The 13,202-nt window shown below is 43.9% G+C and overlaps 1 pseudogene across 1 annotated transcript in view; it reads left to right on the plus strand.

Annotated features, from left to right (window-relative positions):
* The window catches only part of LOC147033030 (DDB1- and CUL4-associated factor 10-like), a 300,685-nt pseudogene that overhangs the window by 12,700 nt on the left and 274,783 nt on the right, over nt 1-13,202 (plus strand). The window contains exons 3-4 of the transcript XR_015055434.1: nt 10,818-11,015; nt 11,278-11,435. The product of XR_015055434.1 is annotated as a DDB1- and CUL4-associated factor 10-like (transcript). The remainder of the gene's footprint in view (nt 1-10,817; nt 11,016-11,277; nt 11,436-13,202) is intronic.

Below are 13,202 nucleotides of genomic sequence, written 5' to 3' on the forward strand. Positions count from 1 at the left end.
AAACTGCCGCACGATATGGATAAGTTAGGCTATCGTTGGGCATAGTTTGTGAACGCCGACTACACGGTAATTATTCGTTGGTATACCGTATCTATAAGTTATCTAAGCGCTCTATGCACATTATTAGTTCATTGTGCATTTGTCGAACCCATTATGAATAGACCTAAATCGTAAAAACAAGCCATAGCTCATTGTTGAAAAAGCCCCATAAAAAATTAGCCGCGAAGAACTTCGAACAATGGTGAAAAGATGTCTCCTACCCATGGACACGCGGACGCAAGGAGGATCCATCATAACCCACACCCTCCCCCTCACACTCACCTACTACTGACAACATGAACAAACTACTACTAATACTGATACTGATACTGTTACTGCTGACATGGACATCGACTCAAAAAGGACTCAAAAACACTGTTGGGTTCCCCTTTTATGAACACCATTTTTATATACCAATTCCCAAAATCGCTGGGAACACGTCTTTATATGGCAGTTGTAAGTTAGAAACACGTTCATTTATTTTTTTTGTCGATCGGAAGACGTCATTGGAATACGTCTACATACGTCAATGTGTGTTGGGACTACGTAAAGAATTGGTTCAAAGCACGTCAAACATAAGTTAGAAATAAGTTTCGCGTAAAAAAGACATTACCGCGACGTGTTTCGACTTATGAGTAGCTTACAAGTAGCCTTTGTGGACGTGTGTAAGCGTCCGCATATCGTGTGTACAACTTATCCCCATCGCATGCGGAACGTGTGTCATACGCCAAGTACGTCGTAAAATTTTGAACATGTTTAAAATTTCTTGACGTACTCTACTTACTACGACGTATGATAGCGTACTTTAGCGTTCTACTCACGTATACCAAACTTACTCATACTGTATTTGACGTGCCCCAATGTTTTAGACACAATTTTCTTAAGTCGGCATACGCTGGCAAAATCGCCAAGGTGTGACTGCGATGTTGACACTTCCATTTCTACGGCAGTTATGATTCGAATCGTTGTGCATCAGCCTTTTAATAGGCTACGTCACGACATCGTCGGCGATGCGTGCAACGCGCTATGCCTAAGTTAGACTATCGTTGGGCATAGGTTGTGTAGGCCGACAACAGGTTCAGCATTCATTGGTATAAGTTATCTATAACACAACGAAACATTCTGTGTCCGTTACTAATGCGTTATACATAAGACCAAGTCGCTATGAATTCGTCCGAATCTTTAAAAAAAAACATCAAAAGTTCAACGTAAGCCAGCGTTTTACATAAATTTTAATACGTTGCCATCGCTGGCTAAAACGTCAAGGTGTGACTGGGCCTTAAGTTACTCATAAGTCGAAGCACGTCGAGGTCATGTTTCGCATTCCCGAAACTTATTTTCTCTGTCAAGGCACATTTTATTTTTTTATCCTTGGCTCTGTGAAGGCACGTGACGAAATATCTGAAATTGTTGTTGTTGTTTTTTTTAAAATAATTTTTTATTAGTCTATCACGAATTTTAAAATATATTCGGACATTTGCTTTTAAGTTTCGACGTCGACGTGACGATATCCTCAAACAGAAAATATTCACAGAGGAGGAACTAAGAATAAGACATGAGCAAACTGAAGAGGCAATCGGACGTGACGTAACGGCACACGACGAAATATCGGAAGTTATTGTTTTTTTTTTGTTTTTTTTTAAACGCTGCCAATACGCCATTATACGGTAGCTGTAAATTCGAAACACGTTCAGCAAGTTCTGTGGTCGTCCGGAAGACGTCGATCAAATACGTCTACATACGTCAATATGCGTTGGAGGTACGTTACACATAGGTTCAAAGCACGTTACTCATAGGTTAGAAATAAGTTTTGGGTACGCTAAGCATTACCTCGACGTGTTTCGATTTATGAGTAACTTACAAGTAACGTGCCTCGGTGTGTCAACAATCGCATAACGTGCCTCGACGTGTGTGCAACAATCGTGTAACATGCCGACAACACGTTACTCATAGGTTATAAATAAGTTTCGGGTACGCTAATCATTACCTCGACGTGTTTCGACTTAGGAGTAACTTACAAGTAACGTGTGTCAACAATCGCATAACGTGCCTACAACTTATGGCCAGCGTAGCGGAACGTGTGAGTCATACGTCGTAAAATTTCATGCATGCTAAAATTTGAGGACAACCGCAAATTACAATGATGAAAGCCAGCGTACTACGACGTATGGCAGTGTTTTTCAGCGTGCTCTTAACGTATACAAACTTACCCATAACGTATTCGACCTGTGCCGGCGTTTTAACCCAATTTTGCATAAGTCAGGCATACGTTGGCTAAATCTTCAAGGTGTGACAGGGCCTTAAAGAGGAGAGCGTTCCACCCAGCACACTGGCTGAAATCTCCATCACCCCGACTTCACCACGTCCCTCCATGCAGGCCCGTAGAGCACCTTTTACCTGGGCTGGCCTCATGCTCCCTGCCATACGTCATCGCATATCACATGTGTTCACTTCCAGGGCTGAACGTGGGAAAACTCCACCCACAAATCTCCCATGCGAGAGCGAAAAAAAAAGGAAGAAACAGCACCTATAACAATTATCTCCAGATGCATTATAAAATGTTGAAATGAAAGGAATGTGAGGATTCCAAGACAATGACAATAGTTAGGGAATTTTAGCAAATTGTATTGACCATCTGTGAAAAAATTGCTTACCAAAATATTTCTTCACTAACGTATTCATCGAGGTGTTTACTAACACCTATCAATTAGTGCAAACCCAAATCCTTGTGGAAAATTCTGGGGAGGCAATCAAAGTTCAGGTGCTCAGAGGGCCTGCGCGAAAAAATCGGAAAATTAACTTTTGCCAATATTAACTTGTGGGATGTCTAACTAGGGTTTTTTGGGGGTGCTGAATTGATTCCAACGATTATTATTTTTGAGAAAAAAACACTCCTTGGTCATATAAAATGTATTTTATTGACATTTGTTAACAGAACTGTGCTCAATGGATATGTTGCTTCGTCAGCTTTTACAACCTTATTCATCAAACTCCCCAGTATCTTCCTCATTCCTCTTGTCATCCAGCTGGTTTATGTTCAGGCAAGAGTTACCATGACGGATGCCGCAAGCAGAAATACACTTGACTCCTTGCTTTTTACAGCAGCACCTGAGTGAACTGCAGTCCCCCGCACAGTTGCAGCTGGCAAACGTCACGAGGTAGTCTGGTGCAATGGGGTCTGTAGAAGGGACTAGTGCATATCCTTGCTCATTGAGTTGCCATCCATAGTCCTGGGTATCCAACGATGGACTTTGCAGCATCAGCCAGTCTCTAGTCTGGAGGTAAGCTCAGAGAGAGTGCTGTGCTGCAGCTCCTGTTGTCGGGGGGAGTTTCTCAGGTTTTATGCTCCCAGTAGCAGCTCGCTTGCTGAAGATGTCGAATCTCAAGTCTTCCAAGTCTTTGGAGGATTTCACATGGAACATGAGCATGAAAAGATCACAGCCTGCTTTAATGATATCACCTTTCTCTGCTCGGATGTCCATAAACACGTCCATTGCCCTCTCTGCTTCATCAGTCTTGCAGAGCTTGCTTAGCAAACTTGGTTTGCTAAACCCAAAAATTGCAGACACTGTATCGCAGCCAGAGAAGCTGTGCAAGAAGATGAGATACCTCCGGTATATCTCTGGGAGGGCCTCCCGGATCTTTCCGACATCGTAAGATGTTTCTTTAGCTGTCGTGAGGAAGATCAGATGGTCTGCAAAATGATGAATCAGCATAACCAGGACGTCTGCGTCCTCAGCCCTCATCTCGAGCTGCGCAGACGATGGAGGTGTCAGCATCATCGGAGCATTGCTGTACACTGACTCCATTCCTACTAAATGTCTCAGCAAGGAACAGAACGAGCTGGGCTTTGTTGTTCTTGTTATCGAGGAACTTTTCTCTTGCAATGATGATTTTGAGATCCAGACGAATCTGAATGTCACTGCATGCATTCTTTGTTCGTCTCAAATGGTCATGGTCCTTGGTGGAGCTGCCATATCGGTCAAAGACCACCGTTATCCGGAGGCGATGGCTCCCTATGGACTTCACAAACCGGAGGTCGCTCTCGGAAACATCCTTCCAAGTAAGGTTAGCCTCCCACTTGACATTGTGCAGGAGCCACCCACCTTCAACCACAAGCCTTGTGCAGGGGAGTTGTTCGACAGGTGCCACACATGCCTTCAGGGACCTTGCTCGGGCAGCCTTGTCTGGCTTTCGCAACTTTTGATTTTTGTCAAACGGAGACATCGGTTTTGGTGTCAACTCAAAGTGCAGAGCTTCTTTGGTCTTGACTTCACACTCACTGATGATAATGAGGCAGTTGAATAGCTTCAGTGAGTCAATGAGCAGCTTCTCGCCATTGAGTTTGGGTCCAGATCTGAGGCTTGCAAGTGATTTGACCTTGTGTTTGGTTTCCATTGCATCCACAACAGTTTTCCCATCCATCTTAGCCTGTATGGCTCTGCCAACTTCTTCTGCTTGATCAGCGTTGACTTGCTCTTCGGGAGTGCTGCTGAACTCAGTTGAGAAGGACACCAGAGTCTTCTTGTCCCATGTGGCATCGAAAGGGTTGACTTCCTCCAACCACCCAACTATGGTGTTGACAGCATCGTTATCTCTCTTCATTTGGGCTCTTTTAACGTCGGTGTGGACAGGTACCCCGTATTTGACTATGCTTCTTTCTAGCTCTTGGTGAATGAATGAGAAGTGGTTCAGAGTCTGAACCCAAGACTTATGAGAAGACTCATTCTGAAAGCGGCCTCTGTTTAGACCACTGGAGGATTTTGCCTCACGCATGAGTGTGGTTACATCCTTGTCCATACTGTCCTAAAAAATGACTTTTTTGTAAATAACAGACAGGACATTAAATTTTGACACAAAACAGACAGAACACACATATAGTGATGTGTTTTAACATTAATAGGTCCACTCTACGTTGAATATATTCAACTTCTATTGAGTCCGGTACACAATTTTATAGCTAAAAGCTCTTGGCTAACGCCAGCTAACACAGATAATTCTACTGAGCATGAGCACAAGTATAACTAACAATAAAGCAGTGGTTTCAAAAATGTTGTTTGCTGGTTTCAGCACAATTTGAACAATCTTTTTTTTTTTTTTTTGTATACCTTGGTCGGTATACCAAGGTAGTTTGTATACCTTTTGTATACCTTTTTTTTTTGTATACCTTGGTCGGTATACCAAGGTAGTTTGTATACCTTTTGTATACCTTTTGTATACTCACAGCAAGGAGGCATGAGACAAGAGGGGCGGGAGTGGAAGGGACAAAACAGTGGGGAACAGACACATTAGGTGAACTGTGGAAGGGAGAGGGATGGGGATGGGACGGGGAACATGGCGAAGAGAAGATGGACATTTCAGGGACTTTCAGGAAGGAAAGTAGGAGAAATGAAGGAAGTGGGCTTGGGTGGATTATCGGGGGTAGAAAAGATCGAGGATCTGGATGGGGGAAGATAAGAGGTGGTGGTGAACAGCTGTTTTGAAAGCCTGGAGGGAAGAATGGGAAAGAATAGAGTGAGGAAGTTTATTCCAAAGGCGGGAAAAAAGAGGAATGAAAGAGTGAAGATGAGCAGTGATTCGTGATTTAGGTAGTTTTACCAGAAGGGGGTTGTTGGCGGACCTTGAGCGCCCTGTGGAAATGTGGTGGGGACAAATCGCAGAGAGAGCAGGGGGGGCAAGGCTGGAGAGGAGTCGGTATAAGACAGAAAGACCACCGACCAACCTGCGGTGATTGAGTGAGAGGCCCAAAGACTCAGCTTCATTGCGGGAGATGCTGATGATCGTAAATGCCCTGGTTTCGACAGCGTGAAGCCGACAAAGGTGGGAGGCAGGAGCACCAGCCCAGAGGGGAGAGCAGTACTCCATCAGGCTACGGACAAAAGCTTTGTAAGTGGTCAGGAGCTCAAGAGGGCCGAGGAAGGACTTAGCACGACGGAGGATTCCCAGTCGGTGACTGGCTTTTGAGGGGAGGTTGGAAATGTGACTTTCCCAGGAAAGGTCATGGCAGATAGTGAGACCCAGAAGCTTGAAAGAAAAGACTTCTTCCAGAGGATTGTTGAGAAAGTGGATGGGGGGGTTTTGTAAACGGTCCTTTCGAAGAGACATGGTGAGAGTGTGAGATTTGTCTGGATTGAAAGACATGTTCCACGTGTTGGACCAGTTTGTGATTTTATCCAGATCTGCAGTGAGTGAAGAAGCTGCTGCTTGCCGGTCTGAGGGATGACAGATGGTACGGCAGAGGGTGGAGTCGTCGGCAAAGAGAAATAGAGGATTTTCCAGAGAGTCCGAGAGATCATTGATGAAAACCAGAAAAAGAACAGGGCCCAGAACGCTACCTTGAGGAACTCCAGCCTGCACAGGAAGAGGGGATGAAAGAACTCCATTTAGGGCCACACGTTGACTGCGACAGGAGAGGAAGTCTGCGAGCCATGAGTGGAGATGGCCTTGAATACCATGGGAAGAGAGTTTGGTGAGTAGGGCAGGGTGCCAGACTGTGTCAAAAGCACGTGATATGTCCAGGGATACGGCTCGGATTTCCTGTCTGGCATTGAGGACCTCCATCCATTGATGGGAGAGCAGAAGCAGCATATCCAGGGTAGAGTGACCTGGTCTGAAACCAAATTGATGATTGGAAATCAAGCCATTGGAGAAGAGGAAGGATTTCATATCTGAGGCGATGATGGATTCCATCACCTTGCTGATGATTGGGAGAAGGCTGATTGGTCTGTAGTTATAGGGATCTGTTTTTGCACCTTTTTTATGCAGGGCAGTGATGTTAGCAGATTTCCAAGCAGATGGCAGATGACCTTGGGCAAATGAGAGGGTGAATAGAACAGAGAGAGGGTGAGCAAGAGCAGAAGAGCAGGCTTTGAGGACACGTGGGCTGATGCCGTCTGGACCGGTTGCAGAATCTGACTCGAGGTTTGAAAGCAAGCTCTCCACCTTGTCAGGAGAAAAGGATACAGAGTCCAGGGACAGTTGGGTGCGACTGGGTAAAGTGGGTAGAGTTAGTGATGGGTTTAGGATACAAGATTTAGCTGCAAACACCGAGTTTAGACATTCAGCTTTATCACGTGTGGAATCAGCAGTGCGGCCATTTGAGGTAAGGGAGGGGATGGAGGGGGAACATACACCAGAAACAGATTTGATTAAACGCCACCAGGATTTTGAGGAGGGAGAGAGGTTTGAGAGTTCAGACTTGAGATGAGAAAGATGTTGTTTTCTGGCTCTCCTGAGGGTAGATACACACTTGTTCCGAGCTTTGTGGAAAGAACTGAGATTGCCCTCAGTTGGGTTTGCTTTCCATGAGGCAAAGGCAAGTTGTTTCAGGACAACTGCCTCGCCACAAGCTTCAGTAAACCAAGGGCGGGAGGAAGGGTATGACAACTGAACACGAGAGGGGATAAATCTGTGCATGAGGGAGAGCAAGTTTCTTTGAAAGAATTCCCAGGATGAGTTGATATTTGAGAAAGTAGTGATAGGAGACCAGTCTGTAAGTTTGATGGCTGCTCGGAGACCCTGCCAGTCGGCTTGAGTGAAATGCCAGACTCGACGGCGTTGAGGTGGTTCTCTCATAACAGCCAGAGAGATGTCCACTTTAACAAGGACGTGGTCAGAAGAACCAATTGGAGCGAAGGAAGAGCAGCAGATATTGTCAGGGAAATTTGTCAAAATCAGATCCAGAAGAGATGGAGTACCATTGGTTGAGATCCGGGTTGGGAAGTTGACCGATTGAGTCAGTCCCAATGAGTCGCAGAAAGCTTTTGCTGAGGTGCCATGGCAGGTGAGAGAGGTACCCACACCTAGCCAACTGGCGTGATGACAATTGAAGTCACCACATAAGAGGAAGAGAGAGTTTGGATGAGAAGATAGAAGATGGTCCATGTTTTCGGATAGTGAGATGTAGATGGAGTCATCACTGTTCGGTGGACGGTACAGTACACATATAAACATGAGGTGGGAGTGGAGGGAAAGCCGAAGCCAGAGGTATTCCTGGGGGTGTGGGGGAGTGAGAGCAGTGCATGGAGAGTGAGGAATAGAGTCTTTGATGAAGAGAGCAACACCTCCACCAGGACGAGGCTCAGGTCTGTCATACCGTAAGAGGGAGTAGCCAGGGAGAGATACTTGGGAGTCAGACACGTCTTGGGAGAGGAAAGTTTCTGTTAGGCAGATAATGTCTGGTTTGTCAGTGGCAACCTGTATGGAAAGATCTGAAAGGTTTGAGCGAAGGCCCCGGATATTTGAGGTCCACACTTTTAATGAAGAGGAAGGGGAGGAGGCTTTGGGTGCAGGAGGGGGAGGGGGAGGGTAGGACAAGGGACGAGGGGGGCAGGTAAGGAGGGTTGCTGAAGGAGTGTGGGGTATTGCAGAACAGCGAGGGGAGGGGGCCGAATGAGGAGGAGAAAAGGCTCTGTGGTGCTGGGGGAGAGGGGGGACAAGAGACAAGGAAGAAGGCAGTTGAGGATTTGAGGAGGTGGAGTGAAGAGATGGAGGTGAGAGGGCAGTGGAGGGAGGCAGGTTGGTGGATGAGAGGGGGGAAACTTTGAGAAGGAAGAGTGAGGGGGATGAAAGGTGGGAGAAAGGTGAGGGGGGGATTTTTGAGAGAGGTGAGAGGGAGGCTTGGAGGGAGAAGAGTGGGATGGTTGCTTTGAGAGTGAGGGGTGAGGGGGGTGAGTTGGCACTGAATTTGGAAAAAAAGAATGGTTGATGGAAAGCGAGCATCCATGGCAAACTGTGGTTTTTAAAAGTTTTAGGTCAGAGATGCGATTTAACACAATTCTTGATGGGTGCAATGAAGGCGAATTCAGAGCATGGAGAGAAGAAGCGCTGTAATAGTTGGATTTTTTAGGCAAGGAATGAAGGAGAGCTCGAAATGAGAGCAGTCTGTTAAAATAGCAGAAGAGTAGTGCATTGTGAAACAGTAAAGAGTACCACATGTGTGAGAGAGGAAGATGAAGCATTATAAGATCGTTTTTGTTGTTAAAAATAATGTATGAGAGAGTTCAACAGATTAGGTCATGGAAGTGCAAAACAAAAAAAAATCGAGGAAGAAGACGAGGAGGAAGTTAAGAGGAAGAAGAAGAAGCAGAATCGGGAGAAGGTGAGCGTGTTGTTGTTGTAGGGGTTTTTTTTTTTTTTTTTTTTTTTTGAGATAAGAAAGAGATTAGTTGGGAGAATGGGGGATGTTTGGAAAGTGGGGAGGATCAAAATTGAAGGTAATGGGGAGGATAGAAAATGAAGGTAATGGGGAGAAAAAACAACAAAAAAAAAAAAAACGATCGAACACCGAGTGGAACCGGTAGGCCTCAAGCCTACGCCTCGGCCTCAAGCACAGGTAAGAACGTCGACAAAAATACTCACAAAATAGCACGATTTTTGAAACAAAACCGAACTAGTAACACACAGTAACATGTAGGTGAGAAAATTAAACAGTTAAAACGGGACAAATAACAACCGGAAACTTAGCTTTGAGAACGTCAGCAGGGAGCCCCAAAGGAGACTTCTCGCTGCTCAAAACCGGAACCGGAAGTCGGAAGTCAAAACTGCTCAAAACCGGAATCTGAATCAATTGAGCCAAATTACCGCAAAACACAGTCTGAGATATCTAAAAATGTATCATATCAATATTTTACGGCCAGGGATTCATTTTTCCTCAAATGTAATGGTTGGAATCAATTCAGCACCCCCCAAAACCCCGAGTTAGACATCCCACAAGTCAATATTGGCAAAAGTTAATTTTTCCGATTTTTTTTTTTTTTCCCGCAGGCCCTCTGAGCACCCGAACTTTGATTGGCTCCCCAGAATTTTCCACAAGGATTTGGGTTTGCACTAATTGATAGGTTTTAGTAGACACCTAGATGAATACGTTAGTGAAGAAATTTTTTGGTAAGCAGTTTTTTCACAGATGGTCAATACATTTTGCTAAAATTCCCTAACTACAAGGAAGGAATGGCAGGCAAGGAACTAACTCGACATGTGATCTTGGCCGTCACTAATTGGGGTCGTACGAGACATCTGATCGACAGGTGATTGCAGAGTAACTGACTAACAATTAACCACTTGCCAACTCCCTTGGACAGTCTCCGTAATCATATACAGATAACACAAGCCGGGGGGTGGGGGGGGGGTGGGGGCGGGAGGGGGGAGTCGAGAAGGAAAGACATGGATTTGTAGAATTAAGATAAAAGAAATGAATGCCTCTTTATAGTTTTTTATTTTACATATGGAGGTGAATGCGGGACACAATGAAGTTTTGTTGCTCCACCACATATTTCTGTAATTTATTTTTTGTCCTGTAAACTGGTATAAACAGGGTTCTTTTTTGTCCCTGTAAACAAATCCCAGTTTGCATTTGTCCAAATAGTTTACTAATGTCCATATATTTTGGATAAATGTACAAAGTTGTCTCCTTATGTTATTGTCCTGTATGTGATTTGTACACACAACACTCCTCCATGAGCTTTAGATCACTGTCAAAAATAAAGAGAATACACTTATTGAACTGCAGTTATTGCAACATACATGTAACCAGTAACTGTAGCATGAGGTTTGTTCTCATTGAAAAGAAAGTTGTTTGGTTAGACACTGGAGGTTCTGCAAGGCTGGGTGGGTGATAAATAAATCTTTGGGTGACATTGACTGAGTCACTCCCTCTGCATGAAACAGCCACACTTTGAGACAAATTTTTTATATTTCACTCAACCTCAATGTGCTGCAGGGAATTGTTGTGAAATCATCCTGTTATCCATCATTACTATTAACACAACTATTTGTGGCAGGTTTCTGGATGGACGACTTTTTGCTAGCTGTTCTGATGATGCCACAGTGGCATTGTGGGACCAGCGCCGTCTGACGTGCCCAGTCAGCCGCTTGCGAGGTCATACAAGCTGGGTGAAGAACATAGAGTTTGAGCCTCTGGATGGTCTTCTTGTCACTTCTGGATTTGATGGGAATGTGCTTGTCTGGGAGACAAACAGGTAAGGGTTAAAGGATGAGTTGGGGAGACAGGAAAATGATGTCTATCTACATTAATTTAGTGTTGCATCTCAGCCTTTTATGATACATTTTCTGTGTACTGACAACTTAAATTGACCGTTGTAATTTCTCCAACGTTCATGTCCATGTGTTTCTTATGCCTCGTTCAACGTAACTATGCTTGGCTTAGCACAACTTATTTGCTGATGCTCCTGAAACCTGTAGATTTACAAATTCACTCCGGAATTATTGTTGTCTCACCAGCTGCACAGAGGAAGGCTGTCCCCATCGAACATTCTTCCACACGCATTCTCTGATGCGCATGCGATTAACACCAGATTGTTCGAGTATGCTCATTTCTACCTCACCTGGGTACCTTCTCGTTCTGTATAACTTAGACCTTTCACAGGCCAGCATTCATGGTAAGTTCCAAACATATGTAAATTGTTTTGTAGGTTTGCCACTGGTTGTGAAGGCAGCTCAGGTTTGTGTGTTATATATTTATTGAAATAATTCCTGTTTGATGAAAACAGTCTTGAGATAATCCAAGGCGTCCTTTGGGGTTTTTTTGTGTAGCCAAAATTAAAAATGTGTACACCTGGCCAATTTATTTTTCTTTGTGCCAATGTATTATTTGTCCTCAATTTATAAATTATGGGTGAGTATTTGATCAAAGCAAAATGAAAAATTAATTAAACTGTTTCTTAATTAATCATTACCTCCAGCACCGAAGGTGGACAGAGGTTGTGTTTGCAACCCTGTTTGTCTGTTTGTATGTCTGTCTGTCTGTGAGCAGGATATCTCATAAATTTATGAAAAGGGCCAAAAACGATATATAGCATGATATCTCAAAAAGTTATGGATTGATTCAGATGAAACTTGGTGGATGAGTTGGTTAGATTACAACAAGCCGATTAGATTTTGGTTCAGGTACGGATGCAGATCCAGCCTATTTGTGAACTTCAAACGTAAACTGTTCAGCCTGACAGAGGTATGCGCTCTACCGACTGCCGTACTGGTTTATTATGTGTTGTACAAAATACAAGGAACTTTAATGCAGGAGGGGACCATTTGGTCCATCAGGCATGTGCTGCATCAACACGAAAGTCTTTCTGCTTTGTTTTTCATTTTGGAAATCAGCTTTAATGAAGAACTAATCTGTTGCTGGGTGGGAATACCTACCCACAAACAATCTTAGAGGTCATTAAAAGAAGAACTGAAGAATACTATTTCAAGATTCAAGTCCAACTTTTATTGGTGACATGTTTCCAGAAAATTGACTACAAACTGAGTAGGAACTCAGAAATTGCTCGGGCATCCCATACTTGAATAACTGTAACGTGTTAACAATTCCTAATTGAAACTATTCATTCAACAACTTTTATGAAACTGCAAATATGAATCAACAACCCAAATTGTTGCATTACTACTTGTGACTGACTCAGTAACTGATGGACTAAACATTTGCATTTACATGATAAAATTGACTGAGAGACTGAATTACTTTTTCCTTGCACACGTGCGAGCAGTCACAATTTCCCTCCGGTGTGACCAATACATTGACAGATATCGAACAACAGGTATTGGTGTTGCACAGCAGTTGACCTCAGTTTTATTTAGAACAAACTGTGATAGTTGTCAAGGATTGGTGCTTCATTGCTGCAGATAATGACTTTTGCCTTGTCGTTGGAGCTTCACCATCCTATTTGACTATCAAGTTTTCCTTTCTTTCATTAAAATAATCTCGTTAATTTTGTATTTCTTCGCTTGAAATTGTCACTTATAGGACTATTGGGCAGACACCGCCGCCACCACGGAATGGCGCTGGAAGCATCGCTCACCAGAATTCCGTGATTTCCAACCATTTTACATAGAAAGATGATCACACTTTTAGTCAAAAGTGCATTTTATTAATTTATTTTAGAAACAATGTCGAGGCTCGTATAAGGGCTAATACACGGAACGTATAACAAGGGGAGCAGGAGACAAGAGGGATGGGAGAGGGAAGCACAAAACAGTGGGGAATAGACGCATGAGATCTGTGGAAGCGAAAGGGATGGGGCAGGGTACACGGGGTTAACAAGTTGGACACAACAGAGACTTTCAGGAATTTTAGTTGGTAATTAACAATCCCCTTTTAATATGAGCATATTAACTCTCAGCAATGGGGCAAATAAGGACACTATTTG

The sequence above is a fragment of the Eptatretus burgeri genome, chromosome 2 (assembly GCF_056783735.1).
Source record: "Eptatretus burgeri isolate ZD-2024b chromosome 2, Ebu_testis_v1, whole genome shotgun sequence".
Lineage (NCBI taxonomy): Eukaryota > Metazoa > Chordata > Myxini > Myxiniformes > Myxinidae > Eptatretus > Eptatretus burgeri.